Source organism: Lagopus muta, chromosome 4, assembly GCF_023343835.1.
Source record: "Lagopus muta isolate bLagMut1 chromosome 4, bLagMut1 primary, whole genome shotgun sequence".
NCBI classification, from domain to species: domain Eukaryota; kingdom Metazoa; phylum Chordata; class Aves; order Galliformes; family Phasianidae; genus Lagopus; species Lagopus muta.
Genome location: NC_064436.1, coordinates 10,891,085 through 10,904,971, shown reverse-complemented (window position 1 = coordinate 10,904,971; position 13,887 = coordinate 10,891,085). Strand labels below are relative to the sequence as shown.

Below are 13,887 nucleotides of genomic sequence, written 5' to 3'. Positions count from 1 at the left end.
TACTGAATGCTATTACTGGAGCTATAATGAAGGGAGATCTGTTTTCATTCTGCTGGCCATGTGCAGGTGGAGCGCACCTTGAGGAATTAATTGTCAGTCTTTCTCAGAATTTCTGAAGTCTGGAAATAAAGGGAAATTCAAACTGCTTACTTTCATTTGGCTTTAGATGGAAATAAAATCCTTCTTTTGAAGTGGTTGAGAGTATAAGGAGGAAAGTTTTCTCACATCTTAGGGATCTTTAAAAGAATGGAAGGTAAGAGTCAAGATCATGGAAGTTGCAGTTGTGCTTAATGTGAAGCCTGTCTGTAACCTCACCTGCTCGTTGTGCCTTGAAAATCCCGAGGGAGGGCTTTGGTTTTGCGCAAGTCCATCACTTGAAAAGTATCCCCCTCTTCTATTTTTTCCTCTTATTCTTTTATGTATATATTTAATATATAATTTTTATATATACCTAGATCTCTAATTGAAGCAAGCTTCTCCCCATTGTTGTGCGTTTAAGGAAAGTCACAATCTGCTCTGTTTTGATTCTCCACTTTCATTTTTTTAACCTACTTTAGTCAATCTAATGCTACTTCTACCACCTGTCAGGGAAATGCTTACAGTAAGAGCTGATTCTATGGTAAAGGATGTCTTGGATATTTTTCATTTTAAATGAAGGGTAACATCAAACACATGACAGTCTTTTCCTGTGGAATTGATTTAAACTATGTAAGGATTTCAGTACTATAGATACAATTCTTCAAATCTATGCAGTACTGTCCCAAGAGCTTACAAAATATATCATTCTACTGTAAGTACTTCGCATATGCATGTTCAGCTCCCAAGGAAGACTGGCCTGGGCTGCTGTCAGATTGGGTACTGGGGCCTTGAGAAGTGGGAAGCAGGTTCCTGGCAGCCCAGATGTTGCAAGTATGTAGGATTTCCTTACACTCAGTGCAGCCGTGCAAGCTGGCTTGAATGGCTCAGAGGCTAGGGTCTGTCTGTTCTTACTCATGACTGTACTTTTTGCCAGATGAATAGTAAGTTGAGCCCACCACACCAGCACAAGTGCTAAATCATATCAAAGAAATTGATGTTGAAGAAAATAACATTGGTTTACCATTAGTTGTATAGTTGTAGCTACTTAAAGTAATTATGTATGCAACAATTGTAGTGCTTTTTGTTAGCTTCAGGGTAGATCTAAATGAGAAAAACTCTCCGCAGCTTATTTTGAGTTGAGAAAGCTTCATTGTGCCTGTTGGATTAATTTATGGTAGGTAATTTACCTGGAAAACATTCTGTTAAATACGCACTTCTCTCACTGATATAGAACAGCTTTTTACCTTAGGTGGATGTATTTAACAACTTGAAAAATCAAAACTTGAGCTCCTCCTGTGTAATTTTCCATGTTTTCTGCATGTATTTTCCCCTTGTAACTTAGGCTTTAAAACAGTTCCTATTACAAGCAATTTTCTTTATATCACAGCAAAAAATGTTCATGCCTTGTTTTCACTTGCTGCCAAAATTGTACATTAATTTTGACAGTTAACTAATCTCTACTGCAGTAAATCCTGAAAAATAAAGGAAAATCAATGCTTACATCATAGCTACTGCCTCTTCATCTTCACTAAAGCAATTCGTTTTAATTTTTTTCAAAACCAGGTTTTGGACAAATGAACATAATCAAGCAACTTCTTTGCATTTTTTTAATCTGCGTTTTAATCTATTGGAAACTTTATCTGTTCTCAAGTTCTCAAGCATTTCACTTCAAAAGCACTCAGAACTACTGAGATAACATTGGAGCTTTTAACTGTTTAAGATCTGTTAATTCATTCAAAAAAATATTCCAGCATAATATGAAAAGCAATGTACACTTAACAGTGATAAGTCTGCTTACATATGTGTTACAAAAGTAGACAGTTTAAAACAGTTGGAAAACTGACTTTTTGTTTAAAGTTATGCTATAAGTATTCAGGGAAGTTGAAAATAGAACAAATTCAGTCTGTTATCAGAGATGTACCTTCCACCATGTGTGTGGAAGAACACATATCAAAGGTGTTCTTATGGATGTGGATTAATTATGGATGTGCTAGAAACAGTATATGTTAGTGTTTGAAACTTTGTGCTTGTAAAGCCATGCAAGTACTTCTGTTTTTTAGAAATATCATATGGATTGGATGTAATGTGATAATTTCTTGAGCAAATTTGTTAGAATCATAAATAGCTGTCCGTCAATTAGTTAAGTGTTTTGTATTCCAATGTATTTTAAGTATTAGATAAGTAAACTTGAAAGGCTCCTGTGATCATTTAGGAATTACAGTCTCTTTAGAAATTGCACGTATCATTGAGTTTTACATTAAAGCGTTGTTATGTAATGGTTATACAGTATATTACAGAAACAAATTCTCTTGTAGCTGAAATTGTCCATGCTTGGTTTTCGTTATGCCTGAAATGAGTTTTTTTTTTTTAACCTCTTCTGTGTTTGATTCTGTTCACCATGGACCATGTGATGATAAATGGGGGGGAAAAAAGCCTTCACACTTGGACACCTGTGATCTGCTGTTGTTTGAAAACAATGTGCAGCTAGGAAGCCATGAGAAGGCTGAACTTAGTCTGTGGTGTGGTTGAAGTTTAGTGTGTTTTTTCTCCGTGTCTGACTGACTCCAATTCTTAGAGGTGGGTATTTGACTGAAAAACCTAACGTTATAGTTCAGAATGAACATCTGTGGTTGAGCTTGAGGCTTGAGTGTGTTAATCAGTTCCCATACCACGATATGTATTGGCTGTTTCATGGTGTTAACTGATTTTGGGGGTTGATTTCTTTTCAATGAGAAGTCAACTAGCTTCCCTCACTTGGAGTTGATTACTGAGTAAGATCATGAATCATTACCAAAGAGTCAGTGGATCATGCTAGTTGCTTTCCTCTGGGTGATGTAATTTTGTGTAAAAAGCTTCCAAGAATGTCAAATAAAGTCACTGAAAGCTATTGCCTGAAAGGTGTGCTTAAACCCTAGTGGAATACGTGGGGTAGAATTGTAGCCTAAAGCAATGAAGCGTGAATGTGGATGTAATCTCCAGGGGGCCAAAGATCAGGGGTCTGGAGCATCTCATATACGAAGAAAGATTGAAGGAGTTGGGCTTGTTCATCTTGGAGAACAGAACATTCCAAGGAGACCTCATTGCTTCCTTCACAGCCTTCCAGTACTTGAAGGGGGGTTTTGAACAGGAGGAAGACCAGCTTCTTAGATGGTCTGATAGTGCTAGGGCAAGGGAGAATGGATTTAAACAAAGAGAAGGGTTATTTAGGTTAGATGTTAGGAGGAAATTCTTTACTCAGAGGGTGGCAGAACACTGCCACAGGAACAGGCTGCGCAGAGCAGCACTGGATGCACCAACCTTGAATGCATTCTAGGCCAGGTTGGATGGGGCCCTGGGCAGCTTGGTGTCCTGGAATGTTTCTCTTAACCTGGGAGGGGAGCTGGAATTGGGCCTGCTTTAAGGTCCTTCCAATCCAGACTATTCTGTTATCTCTGAAATAAGTCTGTTTTTTCTGTAGCCAGGGTTCAGAACAGAAAGGCATCTACAAAATAGCTTAAAACACTGCTTTAAAATAGTTGTAGCATAATGACATGGTACTGGTAATCTGTTCTTCTCTAGTCCTTCTGTTTTCCTCTTAATATGCAGTTGTGCTTACTTTGTATGTTGTGGTGCAGAAAAGGCAAGTATATACACTGAATAACATACTTCCAAGTTACGCAAGCTTTTTGTAATGTGGTGGTGCGGCTCTTCTGGAATGCATTACATGTGTACACACAGTCTGGTGCTTGAGTCAAATCAAGTGGCTCCAAATTTTTGTTGTGCAGGAGTTATAGTGAGTGCATGCTATGTATAAAAAACAAATGACTGAGGAAAAACTTATTTCTCTTAAGGCATGCAGAACAGGAAGTACAAAGAAAACCCCACTTAAGTAAGCAATAAGAATTTATTCTGTTTGTGTAAATAGATATCAGTTAATACATACATTTCCTACCTCTGGGATTTTCAGTGTGATGACATTTAGTCCCTTTGCTGTTTTGTTTCAGCATTCCAGGATGTTAAGAATTTGAGGGTTTTAACTTATTTTCTCCTTCTACAGTTCTTGTCACTGTAATACTTCAGTATTATGCAGCTGTTGATGTTTGTTCTGGCAATTTTATTATTCTTAAATTCTTTGTCATATATCCGCTCTCACCCTTCCTTTCTTCCCTCCCTTCCTCCTTCTTTCCCCCCTGAATTTTAAGGGATATGAGAGTATAGTTCTTTACCCTCATTCTGTTTTTCTTTACCAGCTTTCTCTATGGGCTTCAGCTTGTTTCAGTTAGGCACAGCATTTTAAGCAGAACAGCTGTAGCTGCTTTCAGAGCTATCGCAGTAACTTAGTTTAGATTAAAGCCAAATACATCAATTACCAAACAGTGCCCTGTCTGTTCTGATGATAAAACTTGTACCCGAGCTATCTGCAGATGAAATAGAGAGGTCTCTCAGTAGTGAGAAATTATCCAAGTGTTTTGCCTAAAAGCAGGCAAGCAGGCATGCTGTTGTACGCTCAGAAGAGCTGTATGTCTGCACTAAGTCTGGTGTATACCTTCCTGTACAGAAACATATTTATTTTCGAGGATATATGTATAACAGTGATCTATCTTGATGCACACAAGCTTTTCTGGTGGAAGATGAAGTCTACTTAGTGTATCTCATGTGTTTGTCTGCACTGCTCTGTTATTTAGTTGTACAGTAGGAGTGTGGACATCCATTGCGAAACTGCTTTTAGGTGGTGTGAAGAAAATTCCTATTCCTGTGGAACAGAATAGCAGAGTAAAGTGCAGCACTGGATTTTCTCTGGATCTGTTAGAATGAATTTATTTGGGTGTTACTTCCTTGCAAGTTTATGCCTGTTCATGCCTGGAAGCATCACTGGATCTCAGCTTTTCAGTTATATGTCCCATGCTTCACTTGCCAGAAGTTTAACTGCATCAGACACAGCAGTAGCACTTCTGCTGCCCTATAAGCAGTGAGAGATAAAAGCTAATTCATTTGGTTTGGTTTCAGCAGCATCTGCACTGTGAGCAGTTGCATGGTTCATTTTGTCTTAAAGTGCAGATTAGTAAATGGAAGATAGGGGGGAAGACTCTCTCTCTCTGAGATGACTTCAGACAGGATTGTCTGCTTCCTTTTAAAAAAAAAAAAAAAACAATGGAAAAAAATGTGCTATTTGGGACAAATATGATGTATTTCCTTTAGAAGACAATATACACTGTGTCTTTGGGATGCTTGGAAGGGTTGCATTTTCACACACAGCACCCTTAGTGAAATCGAGCAAGGAGGTCTTTGATTTGTTACAGCTATAGATCCTCCGCTGCCTCTGTTCCCGGGGAATAACTTGGCAGCTTTTCAAAAAGAAGTAATTGCAAGGCTCTCAGTCAAGAAATTATCTTTGAATGTGGAAGCTCTGGACATTTACTGCCCAATTATTGCTACCCTGTTCTGAAATAACATCATCCCTGTGACAGGGAGTTTTCAGAATAATTTACTGTGCCCAAATGGTTTTCAGGCTTGGGTATGTCTGAAGAAAGACTGTCCTTGCAGTATAAATTAGAGGATGAGTACATATACCCTTCAACTGAGAAGCATCCTAAAAGACTTTTTCTATGTAGGTACCACAGAGTATGAGTCTTCTATCCAAAGTCTGACTATCCACGAAGAGAACCTTAGCCTTATGAAGCAGTAATACTTTCCTGATGGATAAATCTGTGTTGACATAGAGCTGGCCATAATACAGAACTTTTTGTAGCAATGCAGTGGTGGATTCCTTTTCACTGCTCCTGAGGTAGCTGTGAATCAGCTCCAAGAGCAGCCTCCTGTTGCATAGATCAGAAGGCTTAATATTTCTGTTCCTGGATACATAAAATAACGCAATCAGCAGTGCATTCAATATGAAGAAGATGAAAAGCCTATAAACTCCAAGCACATTAAAATCTTGCATGAATTATCTCATCCTTGCAGAAGTATGAGTTATCTAGTGAGTGAGGTAGACAGAGTAACAAGAAGTGTTTAACCTAGTCTGGTAAAGCAGTTACTTGTCATGGTTTTATTGTTTTTTTATTAATCCTCTCCTAGCCAGTTCATTTTTATTTCATGAAGTGAAACCTGTTTTAGAAGGTGATACTAGGCAAAGCAGCCTGCAAGCGTTAAATTCACCCCAGGAATGTTCACCTAGTATGTGGGTCCTCTCCTGGTGGTTTTGGGGTTTGGTCAATGTGGGTTGCTTTCATGGGGAAGGAGGGAAAGTGGCTATCTGTAGTAAGATCCTTGGCCTCATGATACTATGTGCTTGCCAAATCTGAGTTAATATTTCCATGGGGCAGAATTACTGGAGATGAGGTGCCAGGGAATCTGAGGGCAGGGTGTTCCTTGCAGCTTGGAATAGAGGTTAGTAGCCAAGCAAATCTTTCAGGAAGGAAGGCTGAAGTTCGGAAAGGTGTGTGCATTTATGGCAAATTCGCTTATCCTCTTGAAGAATTTTTCCTTTTCATCTCTTCCTTCTACCCCAATTTTTGCATCATGGGGAAGATTGCAGCGGTTCATTTTATAAGCTCAGTGAAAACATTAGTTTACCCTTTGTGGTATTAGAAGAGCAGTAGGTGTTGTTTAGTGTTCTGACTTATCTCTGTGGGATTTTTTTAATAGAGTAAGTAGTAAAAAAAACTCAAGGAAAGTGGAAATGATCTGTACTGAAAGTCTGAATAGAGTTGAAAATAGTTTCTATGTATGTGGGAAGAACTTGGATTCAAGTACTTAGTCAATGCAGAGTCTTGGAATAGTTGCTACTTGTCAAGATGCAGTTTGTCTAAAAAAAAGTGATCGTAGGCTTTCACACCTATTATCTTCATTTATTTGTTAGTGTCTTTTTCTGTCTCCTAATCTGTTTTGTTTTCTGTTGTTTTTTTTTTTTTCTTGTGACTGCTAACTGTATTAACTAGCTTTCATAGCCTTTCTATTTTTAGAAGGGACACTGAAGAAGTAGGGTTTCGATTGCTGTATGTGGTTAGTTTCAAATGCAGAGTTAGAGTTTCAGCAGTTGTTTCTAAGTCCTTTTCTCTGTGTCAGGAACCAGGGGGTGATATTTGGCTGAATATCAGACTGTGGAGATGATAGTTGAAACACAGAGGTTGTTTTGCAGTGCGTACTGACTTGAGTGTTCCCACTTGTCCTCTAGGATTGCTTGGAAGGGTTACTGTGTTCAATGCGTTTTGGTACTTGAAGGAATTTATTTACTGGAAAATACTTTTGCTGGAAAGAGCAGTGGCTGCCCTTTAAGTCTGTAGAATTCCAGATCAATAGCCTCTTATTTTTAAATAAAACTCTTGTGGCAGCAAGTAATTATTTAGATGTTGGAAAATATAACTGAATTTTATGTAGTTGAAATTGTGGTTGCTCTTTCTTCTTACATTTTGTCTTGGTAGTAGTAAAACTCTAAGTCTGCCATCTTAATACAAGCTGTCTGTACTTGCTTTTGTATAAATATCCCTGTTTGTAGTGTGTAGGCTGGAAGAGAGCTGAAAGTTCTTAGGAGTAAATTTGAAGATGCTCTACCAGAGATTTGCATGGCCCTTCAGCTTCTGCCTACACTGCTTTTTTTTAGTCAAGCTCTAACTCAGTTTCAGCGCATCTGTGCTGCACAGTTGTTCAGTATGAGGGGTATCTGGAGAAAAACCTGAGGTACTTTTTTGCTTGATCTCTACTTGATCTGTTTGGACAGCGGGAGAGCTTGGGTAAGTCTGTCTTCAAGTTGGTGTGCTGGCTCTGTGGGAAGCAGGTGCATCCAGTGGAATTTATGTTGGAGAGACCAGCAGCTGCACATGTGTTACTAAGTTTGGTTTGCGTGCAGTGCTTACTTCTTTGAGCTTTGTTAAATACAATATTTTGAAAACCGAAATAATTTCCTTGGTAAGCTGGCAGGTCTCCAGCAGAAGGTGTGTGAGCACTGCAGTACTGCGTAAAGGAGAAAGGACGGATGAATGCCTCACAGTACTTGATGGGAATTATGGAATACTCCACTAACTTTCGATACACTCGTGTGGTTTGCCAATGATATTTCCACTTATCAGTTTCAGTAAATTTTAGATTTAGGTCAATAGTGAATGCAGTGTGATATGCCATGGCCTGCCTAGCACCTGTGCGTAGTGTCAGGGTTCCATATGAGGAATGTGCCCTGCTTTTGGACACTCAGTAGGACAGGAAGATGGAAGTACAGAAACAGCACCTCTGAAGGCGTGGACATAGAAGCTAAAAACTTAGCAGAAGGATTTTGATTAGCTTTTTGCCTCCTGGCAAATGTCTAGATTCAGGAAGTGCTTTAAAAATAATAATTGTTTTGCCTTTGACTGCTAGTTTGTGACAGCCTCGGCTCATGGCCTTTTTTTTTTCTTTCCCAGAACATGAGACTCATTACATTGAACAAAAGAGAATGTTTTGGCATGGTTTTTCTTGAATGTGTTTTTTTTTTTTTTCAGTTGGCAGCTGCAAGAGTTGAAACAGTTGAAAAGAGTTGAAACTCACCTATGGAGTTAGCTTTGTGACAGGCTTTGCTTCATGTCTCTTTGTTACACCTTGCGTATGTCTTAACATAGATATACCACATCAATGTAGAAGGGAAAAAAAAAGCCATTCTCCTGGTACAACAATGATATTCCTTTATTGGGTAGAGAATCCAAAGAATCCAATTCGGACTGCTACTCATATTACAGTAGTCATTGAGGAAATCATAGTTTATGTGCTGGTCTTGGAAAAAAAAAGTAAATTGAAAGGTCTGTAACAGTACAGGGTTGATGAGGTTGTTTTGGAGGAATCAGACATGCATTTGTTTTGTTTTAGTTTTCTCTTCTCCTTTTCTATTCTGTTTTAGAACTTTAATTTTACCTAAAATGATGTCAAGGACTATGGGTTGAAATTAAGGAATTAAATTAGACCTGAGCTATTTAGACAACTAAAGATGCTATTGGGCTGCTGTTGGATTAGGCATCCAGTTTCTTTTTTTATTTCTCATTTATGTTAAGCTACTTGAGGTATGTTTACTGTCTTTTACCTTTTCTGACCTATTTGAAAGATGCCTGAAAATATGTCAGAGCCTTTTTCAAGGTTTGAAGTACAATGTAAAAAAGCAGCCCTGGTGTAGTATCTCCAGGTTGACATCTACCGTGGCATCTGTTAGAGTACTAGATAGCCATGTACCAAATGCAAGAGCAATAAGCTCTGTGAAATTTCAAGAGGGGCTATATGACTTGTGATCTGAAGCATATTCATGGCTATCATATAGCTTCTTAGAGCTGTTCCTAACTGCTGTCATTTATGGCTTTACAAGGTGATAGGGGGTGTGTATGCTGACCTAGACTCCATGTATGTTTTCAGTAGTGTTTGAGGGTGTAGTTTTTTGTGATGTTCTACTGCATGTATTACATAATGTGGCCCTGAGAGGTATGGCAGTTCTAATCTTTCTAACCACTGGCAGGTTGGTCACTGAAATTTAAGGAGTTGAGGATACTCAGTTGTATGATTTATATGTCCTGAAAAGAAGAATGGGAGCCCAGGTTGTAATGTAGTTGTGTCAGGTAGGACGAAACAAATCCAGTGACAGTAGAAGATAATCCAGGAATGCATCTGGCAGGCCTACAGGCAGTCAGCAACAACATCAAGATGAGCTCTTTTCAGAAAAAGGAAAAACTGCTGTAGCTGTAACGAAGGAGAAATTCAGCAGAGCAGTCTATTTCCACTGAACCCTTCTGGACTAAATGCCCAAACACTACTAATGTGCGCAGCTTGATTTTTCTGTTGAGAAGCTGAGCAGTTCTCTGTCTAGTCTCAGTAATTCTGAAGTTCTGTTTTGCACTTGAGCACACAGATGGTTCCTGTAGTATAGTCTTTGTCTTACGTGTCAAGAGAAGTGTTTTGTTGAATTTAGTTCTAATTTCACCATTCTTAAATGTCTTCTGTATCTTCTAAACAAACGGATCAATTCAGAAGTCTGTTTTGTTGCTGCTGTTTTTTGTTTTACTGTGTTGTAAAACTTGTTGATCCATGCTATGTTTGCTTTTGTTTTCCAGAGGGGATGAAGATTAATGTTGGTTCTTTAAGCAGTTAAAGCTATTTTAGAATTTAACTGGCCATTTAGAAGAGTAAGAAGACGAACTAAGTCTGAGCAAATTTCAGTCTTTGAAAAAGATGTTTTCATAGAAGAGAAGCAATAGTTGATACTGTGACAAAGGAAGATGTTAATTAAAAAAAAAAAAATTAAGACAAATAGTAGAATTTAGTTTTGAATAACCAGCTTATCTGTTTAAACTTTTGAACTGAGATAATAAGCGATGTCTTCATTACTCCTGTTGTTCCTGTTGTTAGTCATGGAAAAGTCTGTGAAGGCCTTGATCCCGTGCTTTTAATTCTTTGTTTAGGTGACCTCTGGAAAGGAAATTGTGTTGAATACAATTGAGGTCTGTCAGCATGTCCTTGATAAACTCCTGTCTGAGTTTAGCAAGTTGGGGCATAATAACTTCAGGATAAGTACTGAAAGGCTTAAGAGAGAAGTCATATGTGTGTTTTTTTTTTTTTTTGGTTCAGACGTCTTTGACTGTGAATATACATCACAGTGAAGAGAATTAACTATTCATTTTTAGGTAGTCCTGTTTGTAGTGGTTTTTTTTTTTTTTTGTTTGGTTGGTTGTGCGCTTTTTTGTTTTGTTTTTTATTGTTTTTATTAATTTTGATTTCAATTAATTAGGAATGGAGAGTAGGTTTCCAAGAGGGCATGAGGAAAACTTGGGGGAGGAGGTGGAGTGAAATACTGAGCCTGGGCGTATACAGATATATATAGTTAGCACAAAAATATTATTACTATTAAAAGCATGGCTTCTTATTCAGATAGCTCAAGACCAAACTGAAACTGGGGCTTAGCTAGAAGTGTTAGCCTGCATCCCACTGCATATTGGATCTACATGAGCTATGTGGTGAAAAAGGATGCAAGCTTTGTGGCTGAGTATCTGTTCTGGTACAGAAGAGCAGTCGTAGCCCTCAGGGCAGTGCAAATGTTACTGCAGTCAGGCAGTACTCAAAAGTATTTGGAAAGAGTAAAGCTCAAAGCTCAAATAGTCTTTCAGGAGGAAGTCAGCTTAAGATAAAAATCTATCTTTTTCTGAGAGAATTATGCTGAGTTACAGGGTGATCTGTTGTTCACAGTTTTTGGTATTATCCAGTGTCTAGATTGTGATTTTTAGCTTCTTCATCTGTGTATGCTAAATAATGTTTCTAGTCCAATATGAAGAACATGAAATCAGAAGTTCTGTTGCCTATCTTATTTTCTAACAGCCCTGGTTTTAAAGTCTGGGGAATACTGCCTTGGTTTGAATAGCTCTTCGCCTTCCTTTGATGCTAATGCACAATTATATTCATTTGGAATGATCATCCCTTGTTTAGTTTTTGTTCTCTGATGATAAATATATATAGCTACTTTAGTCTTATTACCTAAAATAGGCCTGCCATTCATTACAACTTGTTTAGAATATGAGTGAGAAGTATACAGTACTGCTGATAAAATAGAAATAACATTCCTAATTCACCCTAAAAGCTTATTTGCTTTCTTCTAAGTAGTTGCATCTCATACTCAGCCTGCTTATTAATGATATAGTTAGGTCTTTTTGTTGCTGCGTTTTTTGAACTAACGTACTTCCAGCTTAGACGAAGTGCTGATTGTTACTAATTGAAGGCATTGCCCAGTGCTTAATATGGTTGTTTCTATTACTCAGATCCTCCGTGTGTAATTCTGTCTGTATCACACTGAGGCTTTGCTCATTGTGGGTTCTGATGTTGTAAATTCATGGTAATAGAGTTTTTGCTGTAGTGTTCAGTGAAAATATTAAATAAAATTAGCTTTGTGCCTCAGTCCCAAGGAACTCTCCTTCATGTTTGAAACATACAATTTCCTGATTAGCCAGTCTGCTAATCTCTTATTTCTTTTCAGCTGACTAATAACTTCTGAAAAGGTACCATATCAAATGCTTTAAGTCCGGAAGTTAGGAGCTGAAGTATTTCTTTTGAGTAGACAATCACTTGTGTTATTGAAGGGATAAACTGAGTCCAGCTTGATGAGCATGCATTTGATACATGGGTATCTTTCTAAAAAGTTGGGTAATCATGATTAGGCAGATTCCAGTACAAATGGCTTTCCTGTTAGTCTCTCCGAAAAGTTTATTTACTAAAATGTTTTAATCTATGAAGCTGAAATTAGCTATGATGTTGAACTTAAGTACCTAATAATGATATTTAGTAAGGCAAATCTGTAGGAAGAGCCAATACAGTATGTTCATTGAGGCGACAGTCTTGAACAGTGGATCTGCTTTTAGACCCAGCAGCTTTTTCTTAAGTATCTTTTAATATGTTGTTTTTTATTCATGCTATTCACAGAAGCTATGAATCTGTTTTGGTTTTTTTTTTCCTTTATAAAAGAAAAAGTGATAAACGGATCTGCTTTTTGCAGATTTGCCATTTGGAGGTGGGCTGGTGTCTCTCTCTGCATTCTTGCTACAGGAAACAAGAAATGACTGGTGTTTACCTTTCAGAAGAGCTGTATCCCTTTGGCTCTCTATCTTCTGCTCCATGTCTTTTTTTTTTTTTTAAATTATCTGTAATGAGAATTGTAGCAAAACATTCACTGTAGTTTTGAAATTTGATTTTACTTCTGCTCATATTGCCTAGTGCTACTTTTTGATTGTCCTTTTTTAATTTCAGTATGGCTTTTTTTTAATTTGAAAACTAATGAACCTTTTGCTGTCTAATAATTTCAGTTTTTAGCTCTGCTTGTAGCATTTGTAGTTGTAATATACATTATCTAATGTGGAATACTTAGCTTCTAGCTTATTGGCTTTTTTCTCCTCCTTAAATATGCTGTGCTTATTTGTATTATAATTTTTAATATGTATGAGAAACGAGGTTAATTTGGGCTGAATTCTTTCTGCATCACTGAAATCAACATTTAATACCCGTAGCTCCTTCTAACGAATCTCCTCATCTAGATATGAATTACATGGCTGCTACTGTAGAGAGTTCTGCAAAGAGTCTACAATTCCAAAACGTGTTATCTGGAAATGATTTGTAGGAAAATAAATATCTGAAGATCATCAGATCCTACTGCATGTTTAGATTATACTTGTTATATTGAAAGAGGAAGAAAAAGAAGCTGGATGCTCTCCTAATTTGTGAAGGAGTGAAAGTTGACAGTCATTCAATTTCTTCAAATGTGACGGTTTAAGCAAGAGAGAAAGATGCTCTTAGTATAAGAAAGACACCCTAGGAACCTAATGGGTTTAGGAATCTGTTAGAATGTGTGCATTGCAGAGAATCCTTCCAAGACTTGATAATTTTGCAAAGAGCTGAAAGAAAATTTGTTTGGGTTTCTCGAACTCAATAATGAGCAGAAGCAGAATCGTCACTCAGCAGTCATTTATTCTTTACAGCAAGGGTAACAGAGCCCTGGAACAGGCTGCCCAGAGAGGTGGTGAAGTCTCTTTTTATGGAGAGGGGTTAGACTCATCTGGAAGCCTACCTGTGTGACCTGCTGTAGGGTGTGTGCTTCAGTAGGGCGGTTGGTCTTGATTATCTCTTGAGGTCCCTTCCAACCCCTGCAATTTGGTGTTTCTCTGATCTCATCAATAAGGTTGTCGTGAGGATGTACACAGTGAAACAGAATTTCACCTCTAGCAGTAGACCTAGTGCAGGGGAGATGTAGCTCAGAGAACTAACATAAATCATATAGTAGTTGACTGTAGGTTGTATTTATGGCTCAGAGGTGTTTTACTAGTTGTAATGGGATTATGCCTGAAGGTG

At 37.9% G+C, this 13,887-nt stretch overlaps 1 protein-coding gene across 10 annotated transcripts in view; it reads left to right on the top strand.

Annotated features, from left to right (window-relative positions):
• The window catches only part of INPP4B (inositol polyphosphate-4-phosphatase type II B), a 271,956-nt gene that overhangs the window by 132,131 nt on the left and 125,938 nt on the right, over positions 1–13,887 (top strand). The window lies entirely within an intron of this gene.